The following is a 23481-nucleotide window of genomic DNA, read 5'->3' on the forward strand; positions in this document are numbered from 1 at the left end:
TAAAATATTGTTACAATATAACTAATTCCATGTTAAAGCACATAAATTTGAAACCTTATATATTTGGAATTTTTTAAAACAAAATAATAATAATAAATAAGATATTTTAGATAAACTTGAATCATTAATTAACTTATTTATATCCCAAAATTATTATTTTAAAAAATTAATTTTTAACATTTTTATATATTGTTTAGATTTTTTAAAATACAAATTTTGGCATTTTATAAATATTTTGAATTTTAAAATTATTTTGAAATTTTGAAATTTTTTGTAAAATTTATTGAGAGAGAGACTAATTTGCTCATTTTCAAATTTGGCGTTGACCAAAAGTGTATTTACACTAATCTATTATTCGAATTATTCGAATGTAAATATTACTCGACTTGAACTCGATATTCGAATTACTTATTCGATTTGGCTCGAATAACTCGATTCCATTAACTACAAATTCGATTTTTTCAAATCGAATCGAGTTTTGCTCACCCCTGAATATACTTATTGTGCATGAATTTTTATTAATTTATAAAAAGATAAAAACAATTTCATAATAATGTAAAGACATAAACCTCAAAACTACACATAAACTTTGGTTCAATGTGCAATACTATAAATAAACTTTGATTTTGTGCAATTTTATACATGAAATATTAATTTAATTTTCACAAATTACTAACACAATTATCGATATAATACCATTTTAAGTATACATATTGCAATACAAATAAATTTATATATCTAATATAAAAATAATTGATGTATTTATTCCTTTAAATGTCACAATTGAATCAAAATTAAAGTTTCATGTATACATTTGAACCACAATCAAAGTTTCATGTGTATAATTACACCAAACCAAAGTTTATGTATCAAATTAAACATCGGATCAAAGTTCATGTGTAGTTTTAAAATTTATCCCCAATATAAACTAAATTGTAAATGAGTGAGCTTTTGGTACGTTAGAAGCTAATTGATGAGTGACATCAACTCAATTAAGGTTTTTATTATAACTGGATTATGACATACTACTCACTCAATGGATGAAAAAATTATCTAATAAATTTATTAAAATATATATTAGAATTTATGATGTTTTGGGTAAAATATGTATGTATTATTTAGATTTTATATAAAAACATAAAAAGATAAAAATAGCCTAAAATAATATTTACATTTTTATAAAAATAAAAGGATTTTAATAAATTTACATAGAGCCAATAAAGATTGACACCAACTCACCAAAACTTTAAATTTAATAGAGATAGATAAATATTTACTCTTTTATAAAAATAACAAGTTTTCGAGAAATTCGTAGTTGGATTATAAGACGAGAATAATATCAACTCAATCAAAACTTTAAATATTAGTATTTTAATAATTTTATTTTAAAATTTTAAAATTTTAAAACAATTCTAATTATTTATGTGGTGGCAGAGGAGGCAAAGGATCAGTGATTCGGATTCTTCATGTCTACAATGCCAAAACTGGCAACCATCAATTAATTAATGTACTATCAAACTAATACAATTGATGGACAAGTTTGGAAATTCCCAAAGCCCTTGTCCATCGATTGTAAAAAAAAAAAAAAAATCAAAACCGGCTTGGTAAGAAAGATTTTGGTACTTTAGGTGAGTTTAGATAGACAATGCGTTTATGTGTTGTTAGTGTTAAAACAACGATGACGGTTAGATTATGTGTTGTAGTAATATTATAACATGAGATAAAAAAGTAATCTAAACACATCGTATCGCAAAGTACCCCACCCTCCATCCAAATGGAAAAGAGTGATGGCTGTGATTATTTTTTTTTAAAAAAGCTTTGATGTTTTTTAATGAAATTTCTATTTGTATGCTATTTTACTAAGAAGTTCTCATTGGAATTTAATAAAATTTAAGAGATTATAAGTTAGTTTGCAGATTTTATTTTTTTTAAATCAACTTTAATTAGAATTTAATAAGTTTTATTTTTCTATTTTTAGTTTTAGGATAAATATCAAAATTATACATGAACTTTAATATAATTTGCAATGTTGAACGTCAACTTTAATTTGATGCATTTGTATATATCAAACTTTAATTTTGATTCAAATTTCACATTTCGCAAACTTGTTATCTACGTGACAAAATTTTCTATTAAGACATAAATTACTAACATGACATTTTATTAGGTTAAAACAAATAAATAGATTTAAATTATTTCCACCTAGATTTTTTTAAAAAAATACACTTGGGAAAAGTATTTCTTATTTCCTCGTAAATCTTTTTTTTAATTTAGATAATTTAAATTTATTTTTAAAACGAATAAAATATCATGTCGATAATTTATACATGATTTAACAGAAAATTGTACCACATAAGTAATGGGGTTGTTGTGGGTCGAGTACTCCTTTCCCTTCCCCTTCCCCTTCTTCAAACTCAGATTTCTCTAAATAACGATAGATTAAGATCCATTTTGCATCATTTATTCAATTCAAGTCAGAATCTATGGATTGTGCTGAAGGTTCAAAATTTATTGGATTAAAAATTTCGATAATTCAATTTTGGCTCAATTTTAACATTTCGAAATTGAAGTTTAATGTATACAAACGCACCAAATTAAAGTTAATGTATAATATTACAAGTTGTATCAAAACTCAAGTATAATTTTGATATTTATTCCTTACTTTTATCATCCTTTTATTTCTATAACTTTTAATTTTCTTTTTTACATTAATGATGTTAAAATTTATTCTCTATTTAACTTATTTTATTTAAGACTTTAAGTTACTATTTCTCTTATTTATTAGTTACAATTTTGTGTTATACAAATGACCACTTATAATATTTCTCCAGTTTATTTTATTAGATATTTTATTCTGAAGCTTTGTACATTTTATTTAAGATAGTTATTAAATTTTATACTAATTTATTTTAAAATGAATAAATGACAGTTAATCTCAAACTAAAAAGCATTAAACCTGGGGTGATTTTTAAATCAAATTTATTCCAATTTAACATAAATTTAACATAGTTAAATATTTCTGTGTTGATAAGAAAATTTCTTAAACTAGTATTTTCGATACATTATGTTGGTGGTATATGGTTTTGTTTTTATTTTAAATGAGAAATTGGTATAAAATCCTATTAAATCTGGGTGATTTTTTTTAAAAAAGAAACCCATAGTGTGTGCAAACGGTACATTATAAAATATATATATATCTGGTTATATCTAGATCTGGCATTAAAATTTAGTATATTGATTATGAAGTTCCATTAAAATTTAAGCACAAAGATACAATAAGAATGCATTGCATTAAAGTAGGATTAATTTTACAAATTCAAATTTTAAAACGATATCATTCAAATTTTAAAGATAACATCCGACTTTGCAATCAACAAATTTTATTAGTTATCTATACCTTTTATTTTTCAAATAAATTTCTTCTAATTTTTTCTCCAAATTTATCACTACTTACCCTAATAGATTCTATATTTTCTTTTCGATAAACCATTCTTTATGCCCTACGTTCTCTTTTTCAATGATCAGATGTTGTACACAATTATTTTCTTATGATATTAATTTACACTATGATTGCATTTCATTTTATAATAGTAATTTATCTTACTTTCTTACTATTGACAAACAATTCGTATCAAATTAGGGTGAGAAAATGGAACAAAAACTATTTAAACAATATTTGTAATGAATATGGAGAAGGTAATTGACATATATTTGTGATAAAGATTTTAATACGAAAGTTTTTTATATATTTGATGAAAGGTAAATAGGCATGTAATTGTTGGTGAGTGAATTGACTTACTATTATGAAGACCATCCTCGATCGATTCTCCTCCCTTGCTTAAAATATATTAACCGTATCGTTGAAAGCAATATAAATCTTTATCCGATCACTGGTTCTAACATCAGCAATAGCCATTAAGGTTCTCATTATACGAATGTAACAGTTTGCATAAATTAGTGGTTTTAGAATTCATCAGTCCATGGTTATTAAATTTCTGAAGAGAACGTGCTTAACACAAAGGTAATGTAGGAAACTAGATAACAAGCGCTTTTCATACCAATACATGAAGCAATTTGTACCACTCATACGATCTAGCACATTACAACATATAGGAAGAAATTGCAACAAGCAGAAAAAACAAATTTAATGAAAGTACTATAAGGGAAAGAAGCAAGAAGTTACGTTTAAGAGAGATGGTGAAAACAGACTCCCATGGTGGCTCAATATACCCTGCAGGATTGACACCTGACTTTTGAGTCGTGAAGAATAAAGAAGCAAATACCCTGCAGGAAGGATCTTCGTCTGTTTGAAAAGATTTCACCCGCTCAGCAGTTGAAACTGCACCAACGTTGCTTTTACTGAAATGTGAAATTTTTTGTAGAAGATTTAGCTTCCTTCATCTCCAAAGAGCCATCTTTTCGGATTATAATGTGAATTTTCCATCCTGTCTCTCTGCATTATAATCTGATTTTGCCTGTGAATGGCGGCATGTAACTTCTTGTCTAAACTTCAAATGTTTCAAAATTGCAAAATAATCAAACTTACAATACAAAAAAATTAGGTCAAATTATGCTATTAGACCCTGCACTTTATCTAAGTTATGGGTTTAGAATCTGTACTCTAATTTGGTCATTTTCAGTTCTTGTATTTTTAGAATTTGAAAACATTGGTCCTAACCAAATGATAACTATTAAATTTATTAAGCTATGTTATTTTCAAAATTTGATGTGTCAAACATATTATCGCATGTGTAACGCGATGTTTGTTTGTTATTTTCATATATTACTCAAAAAAATTTATAGATTTAACAACTATCGTTTGCATTAAGGCTGCTACCATTAGGTTAGGACTAAAATTTCAAAATTCAAAAGTATAAGATTAAAATCGATCAAATTAAAGTACAAGCACTAAATTCACAATTTGCATAAATTACAAGGTCTAATAACAAAATTTAACAAAAAAATAATATTACAAAATGTACTAGTTTGGTCCTAAACCCTAAACTATGTATGAGATTGAGAATATTTTAATATACAATCCTTTTGTTAAGAGTCCGTTTGTAACCAATATAGGTCTAACATGGAGTTGGAGTTTTATTGTGTTATTTGTTGATTTGACATTATTGCGGATCATCGAATTTACACTATCTTTTCGGAGACTATTTTGGTGTGTTGAAAAATTTCACACCTATGTGCGAAATAGTTTGATGCTCTCTTGAGTCTTTATGTCTAAGTCTATTTTACCAAGGTTGCGCTATACGAAAGGCTTCAAATGGGTATGAATAGGTTGAAAACATTTGCATTGCTATGATAAACACCAAGTAATGTGATTATGACATTTGACATTAATTATATTAAAATTTATTCTCTATTTAACTTCTTTTATTTAAGAACGTTTAATGGTCTTAATTGCTTTAAGTTCTTGTTAAGTTACACAAATGACCACTTATAATATTTCTTTTATATCAATTGAATTGTTTGTATTTATATCAAATTAATTGTTTTTAATTTTTTCGTTACATTTTGATGCTTTAAATTTGTTGGAAGGTTGCCATATATATATATATATATATACACACACACTTCTTATCCAACAGAAGAAACTTCTTCATGAGCAAATTCCCAATTAAAACAAATATGATTTTTCCCAAAAACCTAACATTTTGTAGAAAAATAAAATATTATAGAATGGAGATGGAGAAAGGCGTTGTATCGTCTCCAGGTATTTATCTTTTCTATTTTAATTATAATGTCAAATAATTTTTATGAGTCAACAATTCTATTTTTTTATTTCTTTTTAAATCATGATAAATTGTTTTCTCTTTAAATTCTTTTTAGCAAACATCTCCAATTCAAAGCGAAGTTTTATTTATAGATTATATATACATTTTCATTTAATTCTTCCTATAAGTTAAGCCTAAATTTCACACCCAATTATTTTCTTATAATCTTAATTTACATGTTGATTACATTTATTTTTATAACAATGATATAAGATACAAAATAATTTATCTTTTAACTTTTACTAATTACTAACATTTATATAAAATCAGGACACGTTCATAATATGAGTGCATGAGAAAATGAAAAATATATATTTAAAAGTATCGATAGTCAATATTTGTAATGAATAAAAGGGAGAAGATAATTAATATCTATTTGGAACCATAGGTTTTATTCAATATGAAGAAATATTCGGTACATGAAAGACATAGCTTTAGTACCTACTCTTATTTTCTAATGGCTCCCCTCAACAATGGCGTAAAAAACTTTTGACAATTTACATCATGAGCTCTCTCCAGATGTCTTGTCCGAATAATCTTATTTTCCTTTTAATTAGAACCTTGAATTCATTCTGAGCCTCTCCATTGTCACCTTCTTGTTAAGGTCTTGCCATGAAAGTAATTTCATCATATGGTTTTAGTCCTTTGTCATTTGAAAATTGCAGCCAATCAATTGAAATATAATTTCCAAAGACTTTGTTGGTGTGAAATTCACCCTAAACCATCCGCACTTTCCCCAAATTATCAATAACATCCATAAAAAAACAAAGGCCCTTCTTGACACTCGAAAAATGTAGCAACATACATGAAAGGGAAAAATAGTATGTATCCTTCCACTTCACTTTGAATTAATCTCCTTGAGAATAATTTGCTTCCTCACATTTGGTTTTCCATGTTTGCAAATTGAATTATTGCATTTGTATTGCCATTAATTCAATTTGCAGACATGAAAAACCAAGTGCAAGGTAGGAAATTATTCTCAAGGCGATTGATTCAAAGCAAAGTGGAAGGATGCATACTATTTTTCCCCTTCATGTCTGTTGATGCATTTTTCGAGTGCCAAGAAGGGCATTTGTTTTTCATCGATGTTATTGATGGCTTGGGGAAAGTGTAGACGATTTTGGGAAAATTTCGCACAAATGAAGCGTTTGAAAATTATGTTTCAATTGATAGGCTTCAATTTTCAAATGAGAAAGGACTGAACCCATATGATGAAATCACTTTCATGGCAAGACCTTAATAGGAATGCGACAATGGAAAAGCTCATAATGAATTCAAGGTTCTGATTAAAAGGAAAATAAGATTATTCGGACAGAACATTTGGGGAGAGGTCATGATGTAAATTGTCAAAAGGTTTTTATGCCATTGTTGGGGGGAGCCATTAGAAAATAAGAGTAGGTACTAAAGCTATGTCTTTCATGTACTGAATATTTCTTCATATTGAATAAAACCCGTGGTTCCAAATAAATATTAATTATCTTCTCCCTTTTATTCATTACAAATATAATGAAATCACTCTCATGGCAAGACCTCAACACGAAGGCGACAATGGAGGGCCTCAGAATGAATTCAAGATTCTCATTAAAAGGAAAATAAGATTGTTTGGGCAAGACATTGTGGGGAGAGGTCATGGTGTAAATTACCAAAAGCTTTTTACGCCATTGTTGGGGGGAGCCATTAGAAAATAAGAACAGGTACTAAAGTTATGTATTTCATATACCAAATGTTTTCTCATATTGAATAAAACTCGTGGTTCCAAATATATATTAATTATCTTCTCCCTTTTATTCATTACAAATATTGGCTACCAAATGACGAAATCACTCTCATGGCAAGACCTCAACAAGAAGGCGGCAATGGAAGGCCTCAGAATGATTTTTAAGGTTTTGATTAAAAGGAAAATAAGATTATTTAGGCAAGACATTTGGGGAGAGGTCATCGTGTAAATTATCAAAAAGCTTTTTACGCCATTGTTGGTGGGAGCCGGTAGAAAATAAGAACAAATACTAAAGTTATGTCTTTTATGTACCAAATATTTCCTTATATTGAATAAAATTCGTGGTTCCAAATATATATTAATTATCTTATCCCTTTTTAATTCATTACAAATATTGGCTACCATATGATGAAATCACTCTCATGGCAAGACCTCAACAAGAAGGTGACCTTGGAGGGCCTTAGAATGAATCCAAGGTTCTGATTAAAAGGAAAATAAGATTGTTTGGGCAAAAAATTTGGGGAGAGGTCATGGTATAAATTACCAAAAGCTTTTTACGCTGTTGTTGGTGGGAGCTGCTAGAAAATAAGAACAAATACTAAAGCTATGTCTTTCATGTACCAAATGTTTTCTCGTATTGAACAAAACTTTGGTTCCAAATAGATATTAATTATCTTCTCCCTTTTAATCATCGAGTGAATTAAGATTATAAGAAAATAGCTAGAAATTTTTTTCGCAGGGAGGAATTTTATCATTTTGGGGGGGGGCAGACCCTGCCAGCCCCTTAACTCTGCCACTGGTAAGTAGTGTTAAGTTCCAAGAAAAAACTAAAGGAAAATTATGTGAAATTTAAAAGGTATACATGACTGATAAAATTTGTTGATTGGGAAGTTGACCCTCAAGAGATCGTTGAGCCTTACTCTTTACTCCACATTCTCATTTCTCGCTCAGTTCAATTTTATTTCAAATAATCAAACAATTAAGCATATTATTAACTTCAAATTTGAACTGAGTGGAGCCCTTTACAATTAACTTCAAAACATATTATTATTTCATAGCGAATTTGAGCCAACTATATGATAGTCATCATCACTGATCATCTATTGCTAAATGGAGCATGGAAATTTCCAAGCATTATTATCAATTACATTAATGTAAAAGCAATGCCCTTCCATGCTATTCTCGACGTCGCTTTTTGTTAGCATCTTTCACAGTATTTTCATGTTGTTGACCATTCTGGACCTCCTCTCTTGTTTCAGACAACATAAAGCATAAGCATACTACTTAAAATATGTTTTCTATGTTGTTGACCATCCTGGACCCTCCTCCCCTGTCTCAGACTACATTAAGCATAAACATACTACTTAAAATATGTTTTCCATGTTGTTGACTATCCTGGATCTTCCCCCTGTTTCAAACTACATAAAGTGTAAGCATACTACTTCAAATATATTAATGATATAGTTGAAAGCAATGTAAGTCTTTATTCGATCATTGGTTCTAACTTCTGCAACAGTCATCAAGGTTCTCATTATACGAATGTAACAATTTGCATAAACTAGTGGTTCTAGAATCCATCAATCCATGGTTATTAAATTTCTAAAGATAACTTGCTTAATACAAATGTAACGTAGGAAACTAGATAACAAGTGCTTTTCATACCAATTCAAGTACCGCCTAATGTCACGGGCCGCAGTTCAAAACCCGTGACCATCGCACCAAATGCATCCAATAGAGGTCTATTGCTTAGATGGGGATCATTTGGCCTACGAGAACTGACCCGATTCAAAGAGCTATTGGACAAGCCTGTCAGATTGAAGCCTAGTTGGTCCGATAATGAAGAGATGGCAACTTAGGCTAATATGGTATTTAATCTTAGAAGATAGAGGGAATCATATCTTGTAAAGATTAGATTAGATTTGATAAGGCTTATCTTATAAATCCCTAAAATTAAGGGATATGGTTAAATCTCATCCGTCGATGTAAATGTATCTTAACCGTCGATTTTGGGGGAGCTCAACTATAAATAGAGAGCCTCCCCCTCAGTTGTACTCACTCCATTCATTGTTTCATTATTCTTTGTGAATAAGAGAAATAGAGAGCATTTACTCAAACATTTTGCGAGCGTTCTTTCTATTGTTCTTTGTTGTTCTTCTTTTGACATAAATCGCTTCCGCTCTTCAATTGGTGCCTTGGAGGAGTTCTAAAAGAATCCTCACTTGAGTTAAGGCTGACTTGGGCGAGTTTGGATGAACGGATCGCCTAAGGCCGCACGGATTGCGAGACGAAAGGTCTAACCCTGTGACACTAACATGTCTTTCCATCTCAAAATTTTAGTAAAATTCTAAAGTTAAATTGCTGAAATGTCTAATTTATGTTACTTTATTTCTTCGTTGTAAAGATTAGCATATTCACCATGAACTCATTGTCACACACATACCTCTTTTAAAGAGGCTAAAATCAACAGCTTTACAAGGTCTAGAGTCTCTATTTAACTTCTTTTATTTAAGACCGTTTAATGGTCTTAATTGCTTTAAATTCTTTTTAATGTTACTATTTCTCTTAATTAGTCACTTATATTTCACCATTTTATTTTATTATGAAGCTTTGTGCATTTTATTTAAGATATTTATTAAATTTTATACTAATTTATTTTAAAATGAATAAATAAGATTTAATCTCAAGCATTAAAGTTTTGTTGTTACTTTACATTTATATATTAATTATATTATTATATTTCTAATTTTTAATTATATTATTAATTTTAATTAATCATGCTTTAATTATCAATTGAATTGTTAGTATTTATATCAAATTAAATGTTTTTAATTTTTTCGTTACATTTTGCTGCTTTAAATTTGTTGGAAGGTTGCCATATATATATATACACACATGCACACACTTCTTATCTAACAAAAGAAACTTTTTTCCCAATTAAAAACAAATATGATTTTTTCCCAAGAAACATAACATTTTGTAGAAAAAATAAAATTGAGCCCAATCAATTTCATAATTTCCAAACACTTCTTGTTTGTGGAATTTTTCCAAAACCATCCACACTTTTCTCAAGCTATCAATAACATCCATAAAAAACAAACACCATTCTTGAAACTCGAAAAATGAAGCAACAGACATGAAAGGAAAAAATAGTATGCATCATTCTACTTCCATGAAAAACAAACACTATTCTTGAAACTCGAAAAATGCAGCAACAGACATGAAAGGGAAAAACGGTATGCATCGTTTTACTTCGCTTTGAATCAATCTTCTTGAGAATAATTTCTTACCTTGCACTTCATTTTCCATGTTTGAAAATTGAATCGAGAGTACGTGAATTTCAGTATGATCTTTTTTATATATTCGATGAAGGTTCACTAACACATTAGTAAATAGATATGTAATTGTTGATGAGTGAATTCCCTTAACTTTGCACTCAATTACTTAACGCACAGCTTAAAATATATTAATGGTATATTTGACTATTGTGAAGACATGCCCACAAAGCAATTTTCCATGTTGTTGACCATCTTGGACCCTCTCTCATGTTTCAGGCTATATACTGGTTCTAACTTCTGCAACAGTCATCAAGGTTCTTAATATCATCGATTTCGGAGAAAATTCTTGGGTCGATTTCGAAGTTCCAGTCAATATCATCGATATACAAATTTGGTGCATTACTTGGCAACTTGTTCTCGCAAGAAAAACCACGATAAATTTCTTAGAATCTTTGTTTGGCTTCTTAAAAAGCTGTTAAACCACTACTCAAACACTTTGTCATGTTCATACAAATTCTTCTTTGCTTCAACAAATCTTTCCCAGGGCATTGCACCCACTTCGATGCAGAATTTTTTCTCCCATGCAAGCAATGGTTCAAATTTGGGATGAGTGATCCTTTGCTTATAGTAACTTGGTTGGCGATTATTCCCTCATTGATAATATGACATTTTTCTGTTAAAAGAAAAAGAAAATTAAAATAAGACAAATGAAAATAATATTAGTAAAATATGATTGCCTTTGAAACGTGTATAATACTTTCCTTAAAGTATAATACATCGCCTTCAAGATGCAACAAATTTTAAGTAGATATTGAAAATGATGAATGAACTATTCATCATTTTCAATTCTTTTCTTTAACAGAAAATGTCATATCGTCAAAGTGGAATGTCATATTTTCACAATTCTACTTGGAATTTGTTGCATCTTTCAGTAAAATATAATGTATCTTTTAATGAGATACTCTCTCATAAGTTTGTGTTGTTTTATAAATTAAATTTATTTAAGATTATGTCTTTGTATGATAATCTTACCTAAAGTTACGTCTATACAATATTATTATTTATTAATTAATAATTATAATATATTTTATTTTTCTAGATAATAAAAACATTTCAAATTATTTCACATTATAAATTTTTGGATTTTTCGTTTCTTTTCATCATATTTGCATTTTCAGATGTCATATTATATAATCATTTTGGTCCTCACATAGGTAAATAAATAAAACATTATATTCAAATTTGAAGTTTAATTTTTATACACATTAAAATTTAAGCACAAAGATATGATAATAATGCAATAGTTATAGATGCAGACAAAATATGTTTAACATGCATTAAAATAGGATTAGTTTTCCGAATTCAAAATTTGAAAGATGACATCATATTCTATTCGACTTTGCAATCAACAAATTTTATTAGTCATATATACCTTTTATTTTTCAAATAATTTTCCTCTAATTTTTCTCGAAATTTATCACTACTTACCCTAATAGATTCTATATTTTCTTTTCGATAAACCATTCTTTATGCTCTACGTTCTCTTTTCAATGATCAAATGTTGTACACAATTATTTTCTTATAATCTTAATTTACACGATCATTGCATTTCATTTTATAATAGTAATTTAAGATACAAAGTAATTTATCTTGCCTTCTTACTGTTCATATCAAACTAGGGTACATTTGTAATATGCATGAGAAAATGGAACAAACAACTATTTAAAAGAATTGATAGCCAATATTTGTAATGAATAAGGAGAAGATAACTGAAATATGTTTGGAAAGTTTTGGTACTTAATCTTATTTTCTGGCTACCCCAAGAATGGTGTAAAAAGCTTTTGGCAATTTACACCATGACCTCTCCCCAAATATCTTGCCCAAACAATCTTATTTTTCTTTTAATTAGAGCCTGGAATTCATTGCCGCCTTCCTATTGAGGTCTTGTCATGAAAGTAATTTCATCATACGGTTTTAGTCTTTTCTCATTCGAAAATTGAGGCTAGTCAATCGAAACATAATTTCCAATCGCTCATAAGTATAGGATTTTTTCAAAACTGTCCACACTTTTCCCAAGCCATCAATAAGATCCATGAAAAAAAAAACACCCTTCTTGAAACTCAAAAAATTCACTAACATACATGAAAGGGAAAAAAATATGCATTGTTCCACTTCACTTTGAATTAATTTTATTGAGAATAATCTCCTACCTTGCATTTGGTTTTCCATGTCTGCAAATTGAATTGAAAGCAATACAACAATGATTCTATTACGAGTTTGTATGATTTTTGATGATTGTAATAATGATTCTAGTACGAAAATTCTTTATATATATTTGATGAAGGAAGACATTGTTTTAACTAACACCTTTATAAATAGGTATGTAATTGTTGGCGAGTGAATTAACTTTCCACTTAGTTAGCGAACGCACATTGCTTTTCATGCGATAAGCATGCTCATTATTATGAAGACTCCCCCACAGAGCAGTTTTCCATGTTGTTGACCATCCTGGACTCTCCTCCCCTGTTTCAGACTACATAAAGCATAAGCATACTACTTAAGATATATTAACAGTATAGTTGAAAGCAATATAAATCTTTATTCGATCAGTGGTTCTAACTTCAGCAACAACCATCAAGGTTCTCATTATAGGAATGTAACATTTTGCATAAACCAGTGGTTCTAGAATCCATCAATCCATGGTTGTTGAATTTCTGAAGAGAACATGCTTAACACAAACGTAATGTAGGAAACTAGATAACAAGCGCTTTTCATACCAATACATGAAGCAGATTTGTACCACTCATACGATCTAACACATTACAACAGATAGGAAGAAATTGCAACAAGTAGAAAAAACAAATTTAATGAAAGTACTATAAGGGAAAGAAGTATGAAGTTATGTTTAAGAGAGGTGGTGAAAACATACTCCCATGCTGGCTCAATATACCCTGCAAGTTTGACACCTGACCTCCGGGTCGTGAAGAAGAAATAAGCAAATACCCTGCAGGAAGGATCTTCGTCTTTTTGAAAAGATTTCACCCGCTCAGCAGTTGAAACTGCACCATCGTTGCTTTTACTGAAATGTGAATGTTTTTGTAGAAGATTTAACTTCCTTCATCTCCAAAGAGCCATCTTCTAAATTGCTCTTCGAACTTTTTGAAAGCTGCAGAGAGACCCGATGGAAAAGATTCTGATAGTCATCCAAGTGGTGGGCATAAAGATCAGCCCAATCCGAACCTCAACCTCCAACTTCTTGTCATCTATATTATGTATAACATCTCCTTAACTAATTCGTAAATCAAGATCTGCAGGAAACTGAATTCCTTCGGATTCTCATTTAAACTCACTTGTGTTGGACTCTTTTACCAGGACAACTTCCCTGCATTATAATCTGATTTTGCCTGTGAATGGTGGTGTAATTTGTTGTCTAAACTTCAAATGTCATCTGGATATATAGTTTCCAAATGGGAATAACATGTAAAAATCCAAACCCGTTTGTATTTGCAATTTTGCATACATGATTAAAAGAATAGCTATGCAAGGGATGAAAGAGAAAACATACATCAGAGGGATGATCTGACAACTTGACCACTGCTTTTGTAGCCTCAGCATAATCACCATTGTCAACAAGTTTCCTAACCTCCGCTAGGGCGGCTGGAGCCTCTAGATTCGTGTAATCCCCTGGAACCCCAATCCACAATGTGTCCTCTACACAGCAATTCAAACAACATTGGCTCATTCAATTTGCTTTTATATACATTACGAGACAGCATATGAAAAGTCATTTTTACTACATGCATTTGGATTGCCATGATAGACGCCATGTAATGTGATTTAAATGATGGTAAATATGGATTATGACATTTGACTTCTCTATTTAACTTATTTTATTTAAGAAGTATAATAAATTCTTTTTAAGTTGCCATTTCTCTTATTTATTAGTTACGATTTTGTGTTATACAAATTAATTGTTTTTAATTTTTTTCGTTACATTTTGGTGCTTTAAATTTGTTGGAAGGTTGCGATATATATATACACACACACTTCTTATCTAACAAAAGAAATTTTTAAAACTTCTTCATGAGCAAGTTCCCAATTAAAAACAAATAAGAAACCTAACATTTTGTAGAAAAATAAAATATTATAGGATGGAGATGGAGAAAGGTGTTGTATCGTCTCCAGGTATTTATTTTTTCTATTTTAATTATAATGTCAAATAATTTTTGTGATTCAACAATTCTATTTTTTAGTTCTTTTTAAATCAAGATAAATTGTTTTCTCTTTCATTTTTTTTACCAAACATCACCAATTCAAAGCGAAGCTAATAGAGTAAAATAAATATTTTAACTTTGATATATACATTTTCATTTTCCCATTAAGTTTTATTTAACATTAAAATGTGCATTTAATTTTTCCTGTAAGTTAAACCTAAATTTCATACCCAATTATTTTCTTATAATCTTAATTTACATGTTGATTACATTTATTTTTATAACAATGATCTAAGATACAAAATAATTTATCTTAACTTTTTACTAATTACGTTCATAATATGAGTTTAAAAGTATTGACAGCCGCTATTTGTAATGAATAAAAGAGAGAAGATAATTAATATATATTTAGAACCACGGGTTTTATTCAATATGAAAAAATTTTCGGTACATGAAAGATATAGTTTTAGTACCTACTTTTATTTTCTAATGGTTACCCCCAACCATGGCATAAAAAACTTTTGACAAATTACATCATGACCTCTCCCCAAATGTTCTGTCCGAATAATCTTATTTTTCTTTTAATTAGAACCTTGAATTCATTCTGAGCCTCTCTATTGTCGCCTTCCTGTTAAGGTGTTGCCCTGAAAGTGATTTCATCGTTTGCTTTTAGTCCTTTTTCATTTGAAAATTGCAGCCAATCAATTGAAATATAATTTTCAAACGCTTTGTTGGTGTGAAATTTACCTTAAACCGTCCACAGTTTCCCCAAGTTATCTGTAACATCCATAAAAAAAACAAATACCCTTCTTGGCACTCGAAAAATGTAGCAACATACATGAAAGGGAAAAATTGTATGCATCCTTCCACTTCATTTTGAATCAATTTCTTTGAGAATAATTTTCTTCCGTGCATTTAGTTTTCCATGTCTGCAAATTGAATTATTACATTAGTATTACTGTTAATTCAATTTGCAGACATGGAAAACCAAGTGCTAGGTATAAAATTATTCTCAAGCAGATTGATTTAAAGTGAAGTGGAAGGATGCATACTATTTTTCCCTTTCATGTCTGTTGATGCATTTTTCGAGTGCCAAGAAGGGCGTTAGTTTTTCATCGATGTTATTGATGGCTTGACAAAAGTGTGGACAATTTTGGGAAATTTTCACACAAATGAAGTGTTTGAAAATTATGTTTCAATTGACAGGCCTCAGTCTTTCAAATGAGAAATGACTAAAATCATATGATGAAACCAGTTTCATGGCAAGATCTTAACAAGAATGCGACAATAGAGAGGCTCAGAATGAATTCAAAGTTCTAATTAAAAGGAAAATAAGATTGTTCGTACAGAATATTTGGGAAGAGGTCATGGTGTAAATTGTCAAAAGTTGTTCATGCCATTGTTGGGGGGAGCCATTAGAAAATAAGAGTAGGTACTAAAGTTATGACTTTCATGTACCGAATATTTCTTCATATTGAATAAAACTCGTTGTTCCAAATATATATTAATTATCTTCTCCCTTTTATTCATTACAAATATTGGCTACAATATGATGAAATCACTCCCATGGTAAGACCTCAACACGAAGGTGGCAATGGAGGGCCTCAGAATGAACTCAAGGTTTTCATTAAAAGGAAAATAAGATTGTTTGGGCAAGACATTATGAGGAGAGGTCATGGTGTAAATTACCAAAATCTTTTTACATCATTGTTGGGGGGAGCCACTAGAAAGTAAGAACAGGTACTAAAGCTATGTCTTTCATATACCAAATGTTTTATCATATTGAATAAAACTTGTGGTTCCAAATATATATTAATTATCTTCTCCCTTTTATTCATTACAAATATTGGCTACCATATGATGAAATCACTCTCATGACAAGACCTCAACAAAAAGGCGGCAATGGAGGGCCTCAGAAAGAAGTCAAGGTTCTAATTAAAAAGAAAATAAGATTGTTTGGGCAAGACATTTTGGGAGAGATCATGGTGTAAAATACCAAAAAGCTTTTTAAGCCATTGTGGTGGTAGGTGCTAGAAAATAAGAACAAATATTAAAGCTGTCTTTCATGTACCAAATGTGAAATATAAATGGCCTAAATGAAAAATTTTCTATTTTAAGGGGTGTGCGGGAACCTGTCAGCCCCCTAGCACCCCACTAGTAAGTAGTGTTATAAGTTCCAAGAAAAAACTAGAGGAAAATTATGTGAAATATAAAAGGCATACATGACTGATAAAATTTGTTGGTTGGGAAGCCAACCCTCAAGAGATCGTTGAGCCTTGCTCTTTTCTCCATATTCTCATTTCTCCCTCAATTCAATTTTATTTCAAATAATCAACAAATGCCTAGATATCTTAACCAAACAATTTGGTTTTTCCTTTGTACCTCAAATCTGTACTGGGTGAGGCCCTTTAGAATTAACATCAAGACATATTATTATTTCATAGCGAATTTGAGCCAACCATATGATATTCATCATCACTGATCATTAGTTGCTAAATGGAGCATGGGAATTTCCATGCATTATTATCAATTACATTCATGTAAAAGCAATGTATTTCCATGCTATTCTGGACGTCGCTTTTTGTTAGCATCTTTCACATCATTTTCGTGTTGCAACCCTATTGTAGGGTTAACTAGAGTCAAAGATACAATTGTTTTCTTATAATATTAATTTACTCAATGATTACATTTCTATAACAGTTTTTAGGATCCAAAGTAATTTATCTTTAACTTCTTACTATTGGCAAACAATTCTTATCAAACAAGGCATGTTCATAGTATGAGTGAATGAAAGAATGGAACAAAAAACTATTTAAAAGAATTGATAGTAATGAATAAAAGAGAGGAGATAATTAATATATATTTGGAACTACGTGTTTTATTCAATATGAGGAAATATTTAGTACATGAACTTGTTCTTATTTTTTAGTCGCTCCGCCACTCCCCTCAACAATAGAGCCAAAAGTTATTGTCATTTGACACCATGGCCTCTCCCCAAATGTTTTGCCCACAAAATTTTATTTTGCTTTTAATCAGAACCTTGAATTCATTTGAGACCCTCCATTACTGCATTCCTTTTGAGGTATTGCCATGAAAGAGATTTTATCATATGGTTTTAGGCTTTTCTTATTCGAAAATTGAGGCCAGTTTATTTAAACATAATTTCCAAACACTTTATGTGTGTGAAATTTTCCCAAAACCGTCCACACTTTTTCCAAGCCATCAATAACAATCCATAAAAAACAAACTCCATTCTTGTGTGTCGTGTCGAGAGAGCCGTGAATTAAGCGAGATTTATCAAATTCAACATTGAATGATGGTGCTGGAAGTGGAGCCGAAGGAACAGGCTGTGGATCATGAGGAGCAGTGGCAGATTCTTCAGAATTGGCCATAGAATGCAGCGGAGAATGGTGCCCAGGACTCAGGCGAATGATACCATGAAAAGATTAGAGGTAAGGAAACAAAAGATAAAGAAGATATTTAGCAAACTGAAATTCATTCTTGATTTGATCTCTGTGGATGGACTTACATTTATACACTTGATTTCTTGACAGCTTAACTGCAAAGTTGTTAGTAACAGAATTGCTAGAGTACCTATACTGTAACAGCTTAACTATTTGTAAACTCTAGTACCCTGGAACCCCATGTGTGTCCTCTACACAGCAATTCAAACAACATTGGCTGATTAAATTTTGTTTTATATGCATTACGAGATAGCAACTGATTCACAGTACAGCATATCAAATCTTCAATCATTCCGTATGGTCGCCAAAGACAGATAATAATATAAAGAAGAAACTAAGCCTCTCTCTTTTTTCTGAATAAAGCATGTAAGGGCTAAGGGGTGGTTTTGGAATCTAATTACCATTGCCGATGCAATGCCGCCCCACACCATGGCGCCAAGGTGACCATGTTCCATGGGAATTGCTGTTCTCGACGTCATGTTTTGTTAGCAGCTTTCATAGCATTTTCTTGCTGCAATCTAAAAAAGGTTTCAATATGGGGATTTGACACACGAGAACGTACAAAAATCGACGTGCCTTGGTAAACTAAATTGTGCATATGCTCCCTAGAGTTTCATTTTTCTAATTTTTACTTCACGTCCCTAAGATTTTTTATTTTTTTGGAATTTAACACATTGTGCGCTACATCAGGTTATGGGTTTTACTTTTTTTTTCTTTCTTTTTGTTACTATATCATTTATTAATTTAAGTTTCCATAATCTTTTATAATAAACCAACAAACTGTAGATTGTTTTAACTTTAACTCTCTTATAGATTAGTTTCAAGTCCCTTGTGACTTTACACACAAAAATAAAATCTATAATAAATATAAACTAAACCTGAAATTCTAAAATGAAATTATAGATTTTCAAAAGGATCCACGCAATCTGGAAAAATCCAAGATTTTTTTTATTTTAATAAATTCGTCTATATGTATATATAAAGAAAATAAAAATAGGGAGAAATTGGAATGTGGAGAAAAGAGCAAGGCCCAACAATCTTTGTGGTCGACTTCGTAATCAACAACAAATTTTATTAGTCATGTATACCTTTTATTTTTCAAATAATTTTCCTCTAATTTTTTCTCGAAACTTAACACTACTTACACTAATAGATTTCACATTTTCTTTTTATTAAACCATTTTTACGCTCTACGGTTTCTTTTTCAATGATCAAATGCTATACACAATTATTTTGTTATAATCTTAATTTACATGATGATTACATTTCTTTTTTAACAGTAATTTAAGATACAAAGTAATGTATTTTACCTTATATCAAACTGATATGAGTGCATGATAAAATGTAACAAAAGACTGTTTAAAAGAATTGATAGACAATATTTGTAATGAATAAAAGGAGAGATAGTTGATATATATTTGGAACCACAAGTTTATTCCATGAGGAAATATTTGGTACATGGAGGACATAGCTTTAATACATGTTCTTATAATTTATAGTGGCTCCCCCCAACAAAGACGTAAAAAGTAACATATTTTAGCCTCATTGTTAGCATATTTTTGGGTGATTATGTGGTATTTATTGTGAATTATATACACCTGATCATTTATATTCATGTTTTGATGTTTAATAGGGTGCTTGGGAGCAATAGGAGTAAAAAACAATGGAAATTAGAACACGGGAGTATTCTGAAAGCCCTAAACCCTAAACATTGTGCGCTAACAATTGAAAGTTATGATTTTTAGGGGTTTTACCCAAAGTTCATGAGAATTTTCATAGCCACCAAAAAGGAAAAGTAAATTAGAGATCCTAGAGAGTTAGATTATCATCTTGGAAGGAAGAAATTGGATGTAGAAGTGGACAAAGTTGAGAAGAAAGTAAAGATATTAAAGAGACAAGGTAAGAACTCAAGTATTTTTATAGAATTCATGTTTAATTAAAGTAGAGACATAAGAAAATGATTTGTAGTATGAGTTTTGATCATGTATTGATGTATTCATGAAGTAGAAAAGAGAAGAAATGATGAAAGTGTAGGAAACAAAGTGAAGGTGGTGAGAAATGTGAGGAAAGAAGAGACTTAAAGCAAAATTAGTTAAATTCTACAATAGAGAGATAAGTACATCAAGAAACCTGACCTTACTCAATTAAATGTATGTGTGATTTTTATTTAAATTGTTATATTAAAGTTTTAAGATTTAATTATATATAGGAAAATGTTAATATTCATTGTGAAAATAATTAGAAAGAAGTGAACATATGAATTTAACCTTAGCAACAAAGTGAATAGATTAAATGAAGTGAAATTAAAGTAAAAAGACTAAATTGAAAAGTGTACAAAAGTTTGTGTGAAATGAAGTAATATGATAAAGAGTTTAAATGAAGTGCTAAGTGTTAGTAAGTTAAATACAAAGTAATATTGAAGAGATATTATAGTGATTATTGAATCATATATTGCTAAGGACTAAATTGTAAAATATTCAAAAGTGATTAAGTGTACTAAAATTTTGAAATAACATATCTAAATGTAATGATATATGAAAGTAAAGTGGATTTTAAAGTGAGAATATAGTGACTAATGAAAAGGACTAAATTGCAAAATATGCAAAATAGAAGTAAGATAAATTCTTGTTTTGATGTTGGAAATCAAACATTATGAGAAAGTGTGTTATATTTCACATGTCGGTAAATATTATTGTAGTGCTTATTGAATTTTTATAATAAGGATTCAAAAGTATGTAAGTTCTATTCTAAAATGTAAAAGTGAAGTTGATCCTGTTATATTTTCCCATGTAGACAAGATAAGAACTAGTAGGATATAGATGGCATATCGCTAGGAAACATTTAGCGTGCTCTCTATTCTATTAATGCACTTCAATGCCACTCTGTTTTTATAAAGCACATTGATTGAATTATGTTATGTTATTGCACTTCGGTGCTAGTCTATTTTGTTTATGCACTTCAGTGCATCTCTGCATTAATTTTCATATACCCTGCATGTTCTACTAAGTCGACATTGGGCATCTGTTGAATATTAAAGGATAAAATAAAGTAATGACCAATATGACAAGGTTATGTGTAATTGAAAAGAAATGATTGTGAATTTAATTATATTAAATAAGATATAATAAGCAGTTCTAATGTTATCAAGCCCCAAACTTATGTAATATAATATTATTATACATTGTTTATATTTATTCAATATAAAGGTAAGGTTAATTCTTGTACTTACTAAAAGATTGATTTGAAATGTTACATCAAGGATTCGGCTCCAACACATCTCATCGCATATAAATATTAGTAGTATATATATTATGGTATTAGCTATGGCATGTACATAAGTATTTTAAGATCTATCTATAAGGACTTTAGAGAAAAATGTTTATAGAAGATGAAAAAAAATAATGGCATAATGAATTTCGTCGAGACATATCTTGCACGTAAGATGAATAATACGATAATTATAAGGTATTATATGGTTTATGAGTTTTAGTTAATGTTTGAATTGATTGTGGGCTATTGAGTATGGTTTAGAAGTGTTTAAAAGCATAGTTTCCAGGTCTCTTGTCTCAGGTATCAAGATATGCAAAATGTGTCTCGAGACATAAAAACTTCAAAGCTAAAAATCTACAATAACTGAAACATGTCTCGATACCTATACTCATATGTCTCAAGACAGGGTAACTTTGAAGCCAAATTTCTATAGTGTCAAAACAATGTCTTTAGACATTGAAGTCTTGGTCTCAAGACATACAAGCCTACAATTGAAAATTTTTTTAGTTGGGCTAAAAGGGACCTGAAACGAATATAAAATTAAACTCTAATATTAGTCTAGTTATGTCCTTAAACGTGTAAATTAGAATTATTTTATATTGTAAAAGAATGTTCAATATTAAATGTAACACTCGTTGCTCGAATTTTCTCAAGCAAGGGGTGGTGCAGAAAATCATTAGTTGGAAGGCAATTATTGCAAATTTCCAAAGGAAAATGATAATTTTGTAAGGAAGTTTTGAGTTTCCAAAGATTGGTCCACGCTTAGTGCAGAGCTGATGCCACAGGGGTAATAATGCTAGACTGATACAGTAGGGTATAAGCATTCTTCATAAAGACAGGACCATTAAAATTAAATTTCCATACAATTCTGTCTTCAACCCCTTGGATTAAGAGGGTCCTGCTGAGGAGGACAGAGGCTCAACCATGATTGAGTAGATAATTGATTTTTTTTTGTCCCAATTGTTGATGTGTGGGAAGACGCATGATTCAACTTCATTGGCAGAGGCAAGTAATTTGATAGTGTCTACGAGAGGGAAGTTTAAATTTGAACTTATCCAGCAGTTTTTACCTTCCCAAAGTTGAACATCCTTTCCCTGCACGTAGATGTCTCTACCTTTGAGAATGCCTTTCCAGGCCCAATAGTCAGTTGGCTTAGGTTTGACAGATTCAATCGGGTAATGATTGCAATACTTAGCTCTTAAAACCATTGTGGGAAGATAGTTCTGACTTGTCATTATGCCTCACGCGATTTTTTACTGTTAGCTCTTAAAATCTAAGAGACAGAGAGTTTTGACTTGTTATTATGTGTCATACGATTTTTGAGAGAAAAGCGTCATTGAAAATGTTAATCTTCCGAATTCTCAATCCTCCTCCTAACAAAGGAGAGTCCCAATGACAAGAGTGAAGCTTTTATCATCGGAGTTGTGTCCCCACCAAAAAGAACCTGTTAGGGATCGACCCGATTAAGCAACAAGTAACAAAAAATAGCAGAATAAATTGAGAAATTGAACACACAAATTTAACGTGGAAAAACCCCTCCAAAGAGGATAAAAAACCACGGGTAAAGATAATTTTACTATAATGGCAAAAGAACGAAGAGTACAAAAGATGGAGATAAAACTAAACCCTAAAAACCCAAAAACAAAGAACCCTCAAAACGTAAACACAAAATTCTCTAAATGTGTTATGAGTTCTAATCTAATGGGTGTTATTACTAAGGTTATAAAAGAACCTATTTATAGGCTAAGTTCATATGTC

This window comes from Gossypium raimondii, chromosome 12 (assembly GCF_025698545.1).
Source record: "Gossypium raimondii isolate GPD5lz chromosome 12, ASM2569854v1, whole genome shotgun sequence".
In the NCBI taxonomy this organism is placed as follows: Eukaryota; Viridiplantae; Streptophyta; class Magnoliopsida; order Malvales; family Malvaceae; genus Gossypium; species Gossypium raimondii.